Source organism: Haliotis rufescens, unplaced genomic scaffold, assembly GCF_023055435.1.
Source record: "Haliotis rufescens isolate VD_foot unplaced genomic scaffold, xgHalRufe1.0.p SCAF_11, whole genome shotgun sequence".
NCBI classification, from domain to species: domain Eukaryota; kingdom Metazoa; phylum Mollusca; class Gastropoda; order Lepetellida; family Haliotidae; genus Haliotis; species Haliotis rufescens.
In genome coordinates this window covers 36,582,452-36,596,505 of record NW_025963791.1, presented here as the reverse complement: position 1 = coordinate 36,596,505, position 14,054 = coordinate 36,582,452, and positions in this window count along the sequence as shown.

Here is a 14,054-nt window from a genome sequence, read left to right as displayed (position 1 = left end):
AGACTGTTAAACATTTGCCAATGTGCCACAGAGAGGAAACGCAAACAATGGATTTGGATCGCCGAAACGCAGCCAATCAGTTGATCAGTTCCAGCGTTCAGTATATAACTCGCCGCTCTCGTCAGACAAACATTGATATCCTTATAATGGAAAACGTATCCATCAAGAGATGTAAACGTCTACAAATATCTTTTATAGAAATATCGATTAGTTGTTAGTGTGGGAGTGTTTGCTCTATGGGTTTTAATGGCGATCAACAATGTAGAAAGAAATTTGCTGACATTAACTTGCTCTTTCATCATTACCCGATTAGTGAAGCTTTTAGAGCTGCGCGGATTCTTAGAGAGTTGATCTAACTTCGTTGGGGACGTTTATGCTCGGTATAAAATATAGTTGTAAACGAAACCACTGACATAAACCTACAGATGCACGTGATGCATAGGATCGTTTATAGAAGAATCTAAGACGTAGCTATAGAAGGGACTAGCAAGAATAAAAACGTGTTGAAAGAAGTATTGTCTGATTAAAGTATTTTTATATCCGCAGTTAACCACAAGTGTTAGTGGTTTAATGTGTTTATAGACATTCAGTGGTGATATTCAAACTTATTTTGGCTCCTTGTGTGTATGTTGTTTAACGCCGCAATATTCCTGCTTTATGACCGCGGTCTGTAAATATTTGAGTCTGGACTAGACAATTCAGTGGCTGACATCATTGGTATCGATCTACGCAATTGGGATACAATAATTGAGTGAGTGAGTGAGTGATTGAGTGAGTGATTGAGTGAGTGAGTGAGTGAGTGAGTGAGTGAGTGAGTGAGTGAGTGAGTTGGGTTTTCACGCCGCTTTTAACAGTATTCCAGTTAAATCACGTTATATCAGCTTCATGTTGGTGGGAAAGCCTGAAGTGATGCAGGGCGTTTACCCTTTGGTGAAACCTACGAGCACGGTACGGACACAACTAGAAACATAATCGGGTTTCATGGGTTTCTGGCGTGCTTAAGGGACGCAACTCTACACAACGAATTGCAGTGCCTCAGACGAGGTGACCCCACCCCTCTTACACCTCCACACTTATACCTTACCCTCCCTAACGCACTCACGCAGACAAGATGGTACATACAGGTAAAACTGACTTAAGGGAAGCGTCTCTCCAGATATGTAACCATCCGAAACGACTGCCAAGAATGCCCGTATCTATAATTATAATGAAAAATATTCTTTTTATGTATAAACAAAATAACATCAGTTGTGAAGGAACTGAGTCAATGATGTAACGCATCACATAAAGGAGCGTTTTAGCGTTGGCGGATATTGAGGTGCAGATGAATTCAGCGAGGTCACTGACATGAAGGTTTTGCACAATAAACATTGTTGTCTTTTAACACATGCTTATGCATTTCTTACACACCTGATACGTTTCTCATGCTTCAGGCGATTTCATGTACAGCTGTGCGAAACACTATACCGTTAGAGTGTTTAATAAATGTTCTTTGATCTTATCTAGTTTGCATTATCGCATTGAAAATCCACACACGGCTTAATTCTTTTTGTGCAGGGTCACACTAAGTATCCGAAGGAAGCAGTAAGCCGGATGACATCGCTCATAGCCGTTGTATTAATGCGCCAATGCAATCAAGACAATAGACAAAATATTCAACGATTCGATGCTAAAGGTTCAATGTTGTTGCCCTCGTTCCTGTTATATACTGTATCATTTTACAAATCGTTGATTCAAAATCTAGCAACTCGCTTTGGTTTGTTCGATAGGTTTTGCAATGTATTCGAGCGCGGTGCTGCGATATGTTAGACTGGTATACACGATACACTATTCAGGAACATGTATCCACCGATGTGAACTCGAAAACGAACCAGCTCAAAGTGGCAATATACATCATGTCACATGCAGTACACAGTATATCATATACAGCAAACCGTAAAGTCCATGCAGTATACAGTATACTTCATCCAGTATTCAGTATATCCCATGCAGTATACAGTATAGTTCAGGCAGTATACAGTACAGTCCAGTCACTATGCAGTATAGTCAAGGCAGTATACAGTATAATCCATGCAGTACACGATATAGTCAATGCAGTATACAGTATACCCCATGCAGTATACAGTATAGTCAAGCAAGTATAAAGTATAGACGTCCATGCAGTATACATTATATCCCATGCAGTATACAGTATAGTCTAGGCGGTAAACAGTTTAGTCCAGGCAGTATACAGTATATCCCATGCAGTATACAGTATAGTTCATGCATTATACAGTATAGTCCATGCAGTATACAGTATATCCCATGCAGTTTACAGTATGGTCCATGCAGTATAAAGTATAGCCCATGCAGTATACAATATAGCCCATGCAGTATACAGTATAGCCTAGGCGGTATACAGTTTAGTCCAGGCAGTATACAGTATATCCCATGCAGTATACAGTATAGTTCATGCATTATACAGTATAGTCCATGCAGTATACAGTATATCCCATGCAGTTTACAGTATGGTCCATGCAGTATAAAGTATAGCCCATGCAGTATACAATATAGCCCATGCAGTATACAGTATAGCCTAGGCGGTATACAGTTTAGTCCAGGCAGTATACAGTATATCCCATGCAGTATACAGTATAGTTCATGCATTATACAGTATAGTCCATGCAGTATACAGTATATCCCATGCAGTTTACAGTATGGTCCATGCAGTATAAAGTATAGCCCATGCAGCATACAATATAGCCCATGCAGTATACAGTATAGCCTAGGCGGTATACAGTATAGGTCATGCAGTATACAGTATATCCCATGCAGTATACAGTATAGTCCAGGCAGTATACAGTATAGGTCATGCAGTATACAGTATAGGCCATGCAGTATACAGTATAGTACAGGCAGTATACAGTATAGTCTATGCAGTATACAGTATAGTCCAGGCAGTATACAGTATAGTCCAGATAGTATACAGTATAGTCCATGCAGTATACAGTATAGTCTAGGCAGTAAACAGTATAGTCCAGACAGTATGCAGTATAGTCAAGGCAGTATACAGTATAGTCCATGCAGTATATAGTATAGTCCATGCAGTATACAGTATAGTCCATGCAGTAAACAGTAAAGTCCATGCAGTTTACAGTATAGTCCAGACAGCATACAGTATAGTCCAGACAGTATACAGTATACAGTATACAGTATAGTCCAGGCAGTATACAGTATAGTCCAGATAGTATACAGTATAGTCCATGCAATATACAGTATAGTCTAGGCAGCAAACAGTATAGTCCAGACAGTATACAGTATAGTCAAGGCAGTATACAGTGTAGTCCAGGCAGTATACAGTTCAGCCCAGGCAGTATACAGTATAGCCCAGGCAGTATACAGTATTGTCCAGGCAGTATACAGTATAGCCCAGGCAGTTTACAGTATAGTCCAGGCAGTATAGAGTATAATCCATGCAGTATACAGTATAGTCAATGCAGTATACAGTTCAGTCCAGGCAGTATACAGTATAGTCCATGCAGAATATAGTACAGTCCAGACAGTATACAGTTCATTCCAGGCAGTATACAGTATAGTCCATGCAGTATACAGTTCAGCCCAGGCAGTATACAGTGTAGCCCATGCAGTATCTAGTGTAGTCCATGCAGTATACAGTATAGTCCATGCAGTATACAGTGTGGTCCAGGCAGTATACAGTGTAGTCCACGAAATATACAGTATAGTCCAGGCAGTATATAGTATAGTCCATGCAGTATACAGTATAGTCCATGCAGTATCAAGTATAGTCTATGCAGTATACAGTATAGTCCATGCAGTATCAAGTATAGTCTACGCAGTATACGGTGTAGTCCAGGCAGTATACATTGTAGTCCAGACAGTATACATTGTAGTCCATGCAGTATACATTGTAGTCCATGCAGTATACAGTATAGTCAATGCAGTATACATTGTAGTCCATGCAGTATCCAGTATAGTCAATGCAGTATACAGTATAGCCCAGGCAGTATACAGTACAGTCCATGCAGTATACAGTATAGTCCAGGCAGTATACAGTTCAGTCCAGGCAGTATACAGTATAGCCCATGCAGTATACAGTATAGTCCATGCAGTATCCAGTATAGTCGAGACAGTATGCCGTATAGTCCAGGTAGTATACAGTATAGTCCATGCAGTATACAGTTCAGTCCAGGCTGTATACAGTATAGTCCAGGCAGTATACAGTTCATTCCAGGCAGTATACAGTATAGTCCATGCAGTATACAGTTCAGCCCAGGCAGCATACAGTGTAGTCCATGCATTATACAGTGTAGTCCAGGCAGTATACAGTATAGTCCATGCTATATACAGTATAGTCCATGCAGTTTACAGTATAGCCCATGCAGTATACAGTATATTCCATGCAGTATACAGTATAGCCCAGGCAGTATCCAGTGTAGTCCAGGCAGTATCTAGTGTAGTCCATGCATTATACAGTGTAGTCCATGCAGTATACAGTGTAGTCCAGGCAGTATACAGTGTAGTCCATGAAGTATACTGTATAGTCCAGGCAGTATATAGTATAGTCCATGCAGTATACACGATAGTCCATACAGTATACAGTTGAGCCGAGGCAGTATACAGTGTAGTCCAGACAGTATCCAGTATAGTCCATGCAGTATACAGTGTAGTCCAGGCACTATACAGTATATTCAATGCAGTATACAGTATAGCCCATGCAGTATACAGTACAGTCCATGCAGTATACAGTATAGTCCATGCAGTATACAGTTCAGTCCAGGCAGTATACAGTATAGCCCAGGCAGTATACAGTACAGTCCATGCAGTATACAGTATAGTCCATGCAGTATACAGTTCAGTCCAGTCAGTATACAGTATAGCCCAGGCAGTATACAGTACAGTCCAGGCAGTATACAGTTCAGTCCAGGCAGTATGCAGTATAGTCCAGGCAGTATCCAGAATAGCCCATGCAGTAAACAGTCTAGTCCATGCAGTATCCAGAATAGCCTATGCAGTATACAGTATAGCCCAGGCAGTATACAGTACAGTCCATGCAGTATACAGTATAGTCCAGGCAGTATACAGTTCAGTCCAGGCAGTATACAGTATAGCCTAGGCAGTATACAGTATAGTCCATGCAGTATCCAGTATAGTCGAGACAGTATGCCGTATAGTCCAGGTAGTATACAGTATAGTCCATGCAGTATACAGTTCAGTCCAGGCTGTATACAGTATAGTCCAGGCAGTATACAGTTCATTCCAGGCAGTATACAGTATAGTCCATGCAGTATACAGTTCAGCCCAGGCAGCATACAGTGTAGTCCATGCATTATACAGTGTAGTCCAGGCAGTATACAGTATAGTCCATGCTATATACAGTATAGTCCATGCAGTTTACAGTATAGCCCATGCAGTATACAGTATATTCCATGCAGTATACAGTATAGCCCAGGCAGTATCCAGTGTAGTCCAGGCAGTATCTAGTATAGTCCATGCAGTATACAGTGTAGTCCATGCAGTATACAGTGTAGTCCAGGCAGTATACAGTGTAGTCCATGAAGTATACTGTATAGTCCAGGCAGTATATAGTATATTCCATGCAGTATACAGTATAGCCCAGGCAGTATCCAGTGTAGTCCAGGCAGTATCTAGTGTAGTCCAGGCAGTATACAGTGTAGTCCAGGCACTATACAGTATAGTCCATGCAGTATCCAGTATAGTCCAGGCAGTATCCAGTGTAGTTCATGCAGTATACAGTGTAGTCCAGGCAGTATACAGTATAGTTTATGCAGTATACGGTATAGCCCAGGCAGTATCCAGTGTAGTCCAGGCAGTGTCTAGTGTAGTCCATGCATTATACAGTGTAGTCCATGCAGTATACAGTGTAGTCCAGGCAGTATACAGTGTAGTCCATGCAGTATACAGTGTAGTCCAGGCAGTATACAGTGTAGTCCATGAAGTATACTGTATAGTCCAGGCAGTATATAGTATAGTCCATGCAGTATACAGGATAGTCCATGCAGTATACAGGTGAGCCGAGGCAGTATACAGTGTAGTCCAGACAGTATCCAGTATAGTCCAGGCAGTATACAGTTCAGTCCAGGCAGTATACAGTATAGCCCAGGCAGTATACAGTATAGTCCATGCAGTATCCAGTATAGTCGAGACAGTATGCCGTATAGTCCAGGTAGTATACAGTATAGTCCATGCAGTATACAGTTCAGTCCAGGCTGTATACAGTATAGTCCAGGCAGTATACAGTTCATTCCAGGCAGTATACAGTATAGTCCATGCATTATACAGTTCAGCCCAGGCAGCATACAGTGTAGTCCATGCATTATACAGTGTAGTCCAGGCAGTATACAGTATAGTCCATGCTATATACAGTATAGTCCATGCAGTTTACAGTATAGCCCATGCAGTATACAGTATATTCCATGCAGTATACAGTATAGCCCAGGCAGTATCCAGTGTAGTCCAGGCAGTATACAGTGTAGTCCATGCAGTATACAGTGTAGTCCAGGCAGTATACAGTGTAGTCCATGAAGTATACTGTATAGTCCAGGCAGTATATAGTAAAGTCCATGCAGTATACAGGATAGTCCATGCAGTATACAGTTGAGCCGAGGCAGTATACAGTATAGTCCAGACAGTATCCAGTATAGTCCATGCAGTATACAGTGTAGTCCAGGCACTATACAGTATAGTCTATGCTATATACAGTATAGTCCATGCAGTATACAGTTTAGCCCATGCAGTATACAGTATATTCCATGCAGTATACAGTATAGCCCAGGCAGTATCCAGTGTAGTCCAGGCAGTATCTAGTGTAGTCCATGCAGTATACAGTATAGTCCATGCAGTATCAAGTATAGTCCAGGCAGTATCCAGTGTAGTTCATGCAGTATACAGTGTAGTCCAGGCAGTATACAGTATAGTTTATGCAGTATACGGTGTAGTCCAGGCAGTATACATTGTAGTCCAGACAGTATACATTGTAGTCCATGCAGTATACAGTATAGTCCATGCAGTATCCAGTATAGTCCATGCAGTATCCAGTATAGTCAATGCAGTATACAGTATAGTCCATGCAGTATACAGTATAGTCCATGCAGTATACAGTATAGTCCATGGAGTATACAGTTAAGCCCATGCAGTATACAGTAAAGCCCAGGCAGTATACAGTATAGTCCATGAAGTATACAGTATAGCCCATGCAGTATACAGTATAGTCTATGGAGTATACGGTGTTGTACAGGCAGTATACATTGTAGTCCAGACAGTATACATTGTACTCCATGCAGTATACAGTATAGCCCAGGCAGTATACAGTATAGTCCATGCAGTATCAAGTATAGTCCATGCAGTATACGGTGTATGCCAGGCAGTATACATTGTAGTCCAGACAGTATACATTGTACTCCATGCAGTATACAGTATAGCCCAGGCATTATACAGTATAGTCCATGCAGTATCAAGTATAGTCCATGCAGTATACGGTGTAGTCCAGACAGTATACAGTATAGTCCAGGCAGTATCCAGTGTAGTTCATGCAGTATTCAGTATATTCCATGTAGTATACAGTATAGTCCATGCAGTATACAGTATAGCCCAGGCAGTATACAGTGTAGTCCAGACAGTATGCCGTATAGTCCAGACAGTATCCAGTATAGTCCAGGTAGTGAACAGTATAGTCCATGCTATATATAGTATAACATGAACATCCCATGCAATTTACAGTGCATCCCGTGCGTTATTAAAAGAAATGCTTGTTTTGTTAAAATGTTTGTGCAACATGTATGTTTGTGACAATTCAATACTAACAGGCTAGTCACGGAACTAACATTAGAGGTAATTTTACACTTTCCATCGTCGATAAGAAACCACGGTGGCCGGAATATACAACGTCAGACAGTCCAGTAGACACAGGAGTGCTGAATCAAATCACCACAATTACATGGTAGATTTGAGGACAAGATCCATTTACCACACCGACAACGTTACAGTTAATAACAGAAATACGCATGGTTATTAAATCATTATGCTTGCTATGGCAATATGCAGGTCACAACATCCCTTTGCCCATCGTGAAATGTATCGCGATTTTCCATCTCTTTAGCTATCCTTCATCAAAAACTCCCCCCTGCGTTGTGATAAAACCAGAGCCTGAAGCATATTTACACGTGAACGTGCGGTGTGGAAATCAAATACTCATATCTCTATTTTAAGAAGGAAACAATAAAACCGTTACCCCATTTCAAAGTCGTAGCAAGGCGTTTATTATCTTGCTCAAATACATTTGATGTAAACGCATGTTTAAAAGTACACCTGCACCTCGTACTGCATTTCTTTGCACGAGCTCAGATGACTGATAAATGCTCATCTCCATCTTTATATTTAAAACAAACGCCCAAATTACGCAAACGACTAAGTGCTTAAATGTCGGTCTTTCTAAAAATTGAATTGTTTAAGCCGGCAAGATACTTGATTCATTGGTTGTTTACAGTTGTTAAACAGAGATATGTCTTGCGAGCTGTTGTCAGCTGTTATTATCTTTCAACCTGCACTAAACGCGTCAATAGATAGAGTCCACTGTCTCGTCAATCATCGCTGGTCTGCACAGGTTTGACAGCCGTCTTGACAGGTTTTCTGAAGCAAATTTAGATATGATCTCAATGAGACATTTTGAGCTAAGTTTTTGAGGAAGCAGTCAGCCCGTCCATGAACGTCTCTGAAACAGAAATGTGGGTACATTGCATTTGTTGACAAGAAGGGATTTGATGTTTTGCATTTGGTTGGGAAGGGTCCGTTCTATCACTCAGTGTTTAGAGTTGGGAGGGGGTTGGGTTGCTGTTGGTGCTGATGATGGGAGGTGAGTGAGTGCAGCTGCAATTTGGAGTGAAATCGTAAAGGGACTTAGAGGAGAGATCGTTGGGTGTGTTAGATGTGGGAGTATGGGGATTGCTGGCTGGTTGTTAAGGGTGGGGTTAGGTGGGTGAATGAAGGTCACAGGTCACAGGTCACAGGTCATAATTAAAGTGTAGGCTGATGGGTGATCGTGCTCCACCCTCCCGTGTGTCCTCTATCCCATATCAAGCCTAGTTTCCACTATGCCATTATCAGCCTACTGTACTGTACTAAAATATGAGAGGACTATTATCCAATCAGAGAACGCTTTACAAAATCAACATCCGGGTTCAGAAAAAGAGGACCGTGCTATAGCCATAGATACGTCGAATTTTCGATAATTTTTTTTCAAAATTAAGCGAAGACACCTATTTTTGAAGTAGTTCAAATTTTCTAATCAACTTGCCCAAGTACTTTTATATACTCAACCCCTAAAGAAACGCAAGTCGAGTTTTTTGTTTGTGAAATTCACAAAATGGTAATTTGTTAAAAGAAATGTACACAAACGTAAAGAGATGCATTGCAGAAACACTATTCCCAATTACATCATTCATTTTGAGCACATCGTAGGAACGCAGTTGTTTCGTCTCGGACGTTTTTTGTACGTGCAGCGCAAATCACAAACAAAAATGCATGCATCCCCCCCTTCCCCCCCCCCCCCCTACCACCCCCCCCCCCCCCCCCCCCCCCCCACACACACACACACCCCACCCCACCCCACCCCAAGGAAACATGGTTCGATAAACTGAACCCCAGAGAGGCTTTGCCTTTGGAGTGCTACAGGCCGGATGAACGTCAACTGCAGTAGCGAGGCACTTTGGATGTCATGTGTCTACCATCACCAGATTGGTCGCAAGGAATCAACAGACGGGAAGGGTCCAAGACCGGCCTCGTTCTGGACGGCCGAGGGTCACTACTCCAGCGCACGACCGTTACATCCGGGTGAGACATCGGCGTGACCGACAGCGACGAGTAACACAGTTCGTCGTCGTCTAACAGCGGCGGGAATCAGATGTCGTCGTCCTTACGTCGGGCCCATACTGACTCCACGTCACCGCCAACAACGTCTGCAGTGGCCCAACAGCACCTGCGTTGGCTACGTCAGCAGTGGCAACAAGTTGTCTTCTCAGGCGAATCAAGGTCCAACCGATGGCCGACGTAATGAACGTTACGCTAACGGCTGGGTCTTACAGGCCGACCGGTGGGAGGAGGAAACATCATGATATGGAGACGACGTAATGAACGTTACGCTAACGGCTGTGTCTTACAGGCCGACCGGTGGGAGGAAGCATCATGATATGGAGACGACGTAATGAACGTTACGCTAACGGCTGTGTCTTACAGGCCGACCGGTGGGAGGAGAAGGCATCATGATATGGAGACGACGTAATGAACGTTACGCTGACTGCTGGGTCTTACAGGCCGACCGGTGGGAGGAAGCATCATGATATGGAGGCGACGTGAGCGTTACGCTAACTGCTGTGTCTAACAGGCCGACCGGTGGGAGGAAGCATCATGATATGGAGGCGACGTGAGCGTTACGCTAACTGCTATGTCTTACAGGCCGACCGGTGGGAGGAGGAAACATCATGATATGGAGACGACGTAATGAGCGTTACGCTAACTGCTGTTTCTTACAGGCCGACCGGTGGGAGGAAGCATCATGATATGGAGCCGACGTAATGAGCGTTACGCTAACAGCTGTGTCTTACAGGCCGACCGGTGGGATGGGAAGCATCATGTTATGGAGACGACGTAATGAACGTTACGCTAACTGCTATGTCTTACAGGCCGACCGGTGGGAGGAGGAAGCATCATTATGTGGGGAGGTTTCAGTTATCATCACAGGACCCCTCTACACGTGGTCCGTCAGCGTGTGACTGCTGTCGTGTACAGGGATGATGTTCTTCGTAATCACCTCTCTTCCTTGGTCAACCTCAACCTCAGGTCTTTAGACAGGACAACGCAAGTCCCCGTACAGCGAGGATCTCTATGGACTTCCTCAGAGTGAATAACACTTCTCTGATGCCCAGGCCGTCTTTGTCACCGGACGTGGCGCCAGTTGAGCATGTCTGGGACGAGATTGGGAGACGTCTTCAGGCTGCAAGGCAGGCACATACACTTCAGGAACTGGAAGCCTTTTTGGTGTGGGAATGGAACAGGATTTCTCAAGCCTTCTTCTAAGGACTTGTCGACTCAATGAGACGGCGATGTGCGGCTTGCTTCGGAGCTAACGGGATCCACACACGCTACTTGTGGACACGACTGACACTTTTCTACTAAGGGGTACCCTGTTTTCGGGGGATTTTCAAATAAACATGGATGGTTGTCATCAAACAACCAACGCCCATTTGTTATCAAATGTTTTCTCTGTTATCATTTCTTAATATCATCTACATGTATTTCATGGTCTTAACGTTATCCGCATTTTATGTACATCCTGCGTTTCTCTTGCGGTTGAGTATATTTGAGTGCAAACGTCATTGTTTTTTAACTCGAACAACTGAACGTTTATGGCAGTGACTACTCTTGAGGTTGAGTATATCTGAGTGCAAACGTCATTGTTTTTTAACTCGAACAACTGAACGTTTATGGCAGTGACTATTTTTAGACAACACTTGCTGAGCGTTTCATGTTACTGTTGTTATGTTGTCTGTATTCCTCTATTATTGTGCGGAGCGGTCGAGTAGCCTATTGGTTAAAGCGTTCGCTCGTCAGGCCGAAGACCCGGGTTCGATACCCGACATGAGTACAATGTGTGAAGGCCATTTGGGGTGTCCCCCGCCGTGATATTGCTGGAATATTGTTAAAAGCGTCATAAAACCATACTCACTCAATCACTCTATTATTGTAAGAGCGAAATGTGGCAGTAATAATTATCTTTAAGGTGTTACTCTATTATTTTGTTTGTCTGCTAGGTGTGAAATATCGAACCTTTTCGTCATCTGCTAGCCGTCTTTGTGAATCAATTCGAAATAAGAACAGAATCCTGATTGGGTTTTCGCCACAAGGGACACATCTCGTGTTCTATACGGGGTGGCGCCACGATCGGGCCCAGAAAAGTAGGCTTGAAATGACAGGGGTGAAAATGGACTTTGTTTTGGCTATAGTGACACTCTTGCCTTGGGAAGATGGTGCTCGACAAGCTGCTCAAACGCTATGGCTTTGGCCCTGTCCCACTGAGTTACGAATCTGAAATCGGCTTCACCGGAAGCGCTCTTTTAATCCCCATCATCATCATCATCATCATCATCATCATCATCATCATCATCATCATCATCATCATCATCATCTTCATGATGATGATCATCATCATCATCGATGTCAATCACTGGATTGTCTGGTCCGGACTTGATTATTTACAGATCGCCGTAATATAGCTGGAATATTGCTGAGTGCGGCGTAAAACAACAAACAAACAATCATAAAACCACAGTGAGTGAGTGAGCTGTGTTTAACGCCGTTATGAACAGCACAGTTATAGTGCTGACAAGCCTAGAAACATAATCAAAGCGAACCGGTATTCGAAGCCGCGACCACAGGTTTATGGTTTGCTCAAGGGTCGCAAATTGCAGCACCTTAGACGACTGGACCACCCTTGAACTACCAACAGAGAAACAAAGGAAATAAACCATCTTCGTTCGCGATTTGCCTCTGTTCATCCGTGAATAAATGATTAAATTGAAATGTGACATCAAACTTAGCGTCTCACAGGTTGTACACTCATCTGTGACCTGAGAATCGATTTTGAATGAGAATTTATTCTAGACAAGGACAATATAGGTGGTATCTTATTAAGAACGGACATTGTGACCCAACTTTGACCAGAGGGAAACGATTGGTGACTTCAGCGCTGGGCATTTGCATAAAGGAAGAGCGGCAATGTAGTGGGTGTTGACGTGTAGGTTACACGAAGAAGTTCGCCACGAGTACTAGCGTTGCGTACGAGTGTTCTTGTGAGGTAGCTGACAATCAACTGTACGTGAAGATAAGGGGTTTTTAAGTGGCCTGTAAAAGCAAAATGGGATCAAGCTGACTTTCTAAGTACATTTACACACTCAACACGGTTCCTCTTCCCCGGGACAGCAGTTAGGTCTCACAACCGTTACCTATTCACTCCCTTTGTCTTGTTTCCCCTTCCCAAGGGCAGGATGCTCGGTGTAGGGCGTGCATACGGGATGGTGCGTAAATGGTATTTAACTGAGTATGTTTAATTAATCAGATAAAGCGACGAAACCCTTTCCATATTCATAAGAAGCCTGTGCAAAATTCGGTTTTATGAATCCGACTATATCATGATCATGTGTTTCAGCTTAGATTAATCATTCATAAAGATGATTATTAATAACGCACACAGCAGCTGGGCCTCGTTCTACGAGGTGATCAGACTTTATACAAGCAACAATTTGTGTATATTGAATCTTATGTAGGAGTGATCAGACTTTATATAAGCAACATGTGTGTATATTGCATTTTGTGTAGGAGTGATCAGACTTTATATGCTGCAGCAATGTGTATATTGCATCTTGTGTAGAAGTGATCAGACTTTATATGCTGCAGCAATGTGTATATTGCATCTTGTGTAGAAGTGATCAGACTTTATATGCTGCAGCAATGTGTATATTGCATCTTGTGTAGAAGTGATCAGACATTATATGCTGCAGCAATGTGTATATTGCATCTTGTGTAGAAGTGATCAGACTTTATATGGTGCAGCAATGTGAATAGTACATCTTGTGTAGAAGTGATCAGACTTTACATGCTACAGCAATGTGTATATTGCATCTTGTGTAGAAGTGATCAGACTTTATATGCTGCAGCAATGTGTATATTGCATCTTGTGTAGAAGTGATTAGACTTTATATGCTGCAGCAATGTGAATAGTACATCTTGTGTAGAAGTGATCAGACTTTATATGGTGCAGCAATGTGTATATTGCATCTTGTGTAGAAGTGATCAGACTTTATATGCTGCAGCAATGTGTATATTGCATCTTGTGTAGGAGTGATCAGACTTTATATGGTGCAGCAATGCGTATATTGCATCTTGTGTAGAAGTGATCAGACTTTATATGCTGCAGCAATGTGTATATTGCATATGGTGTAGAAGTGATAAGACGTTATATGCTGTAGCAATGTGTATATTGCATC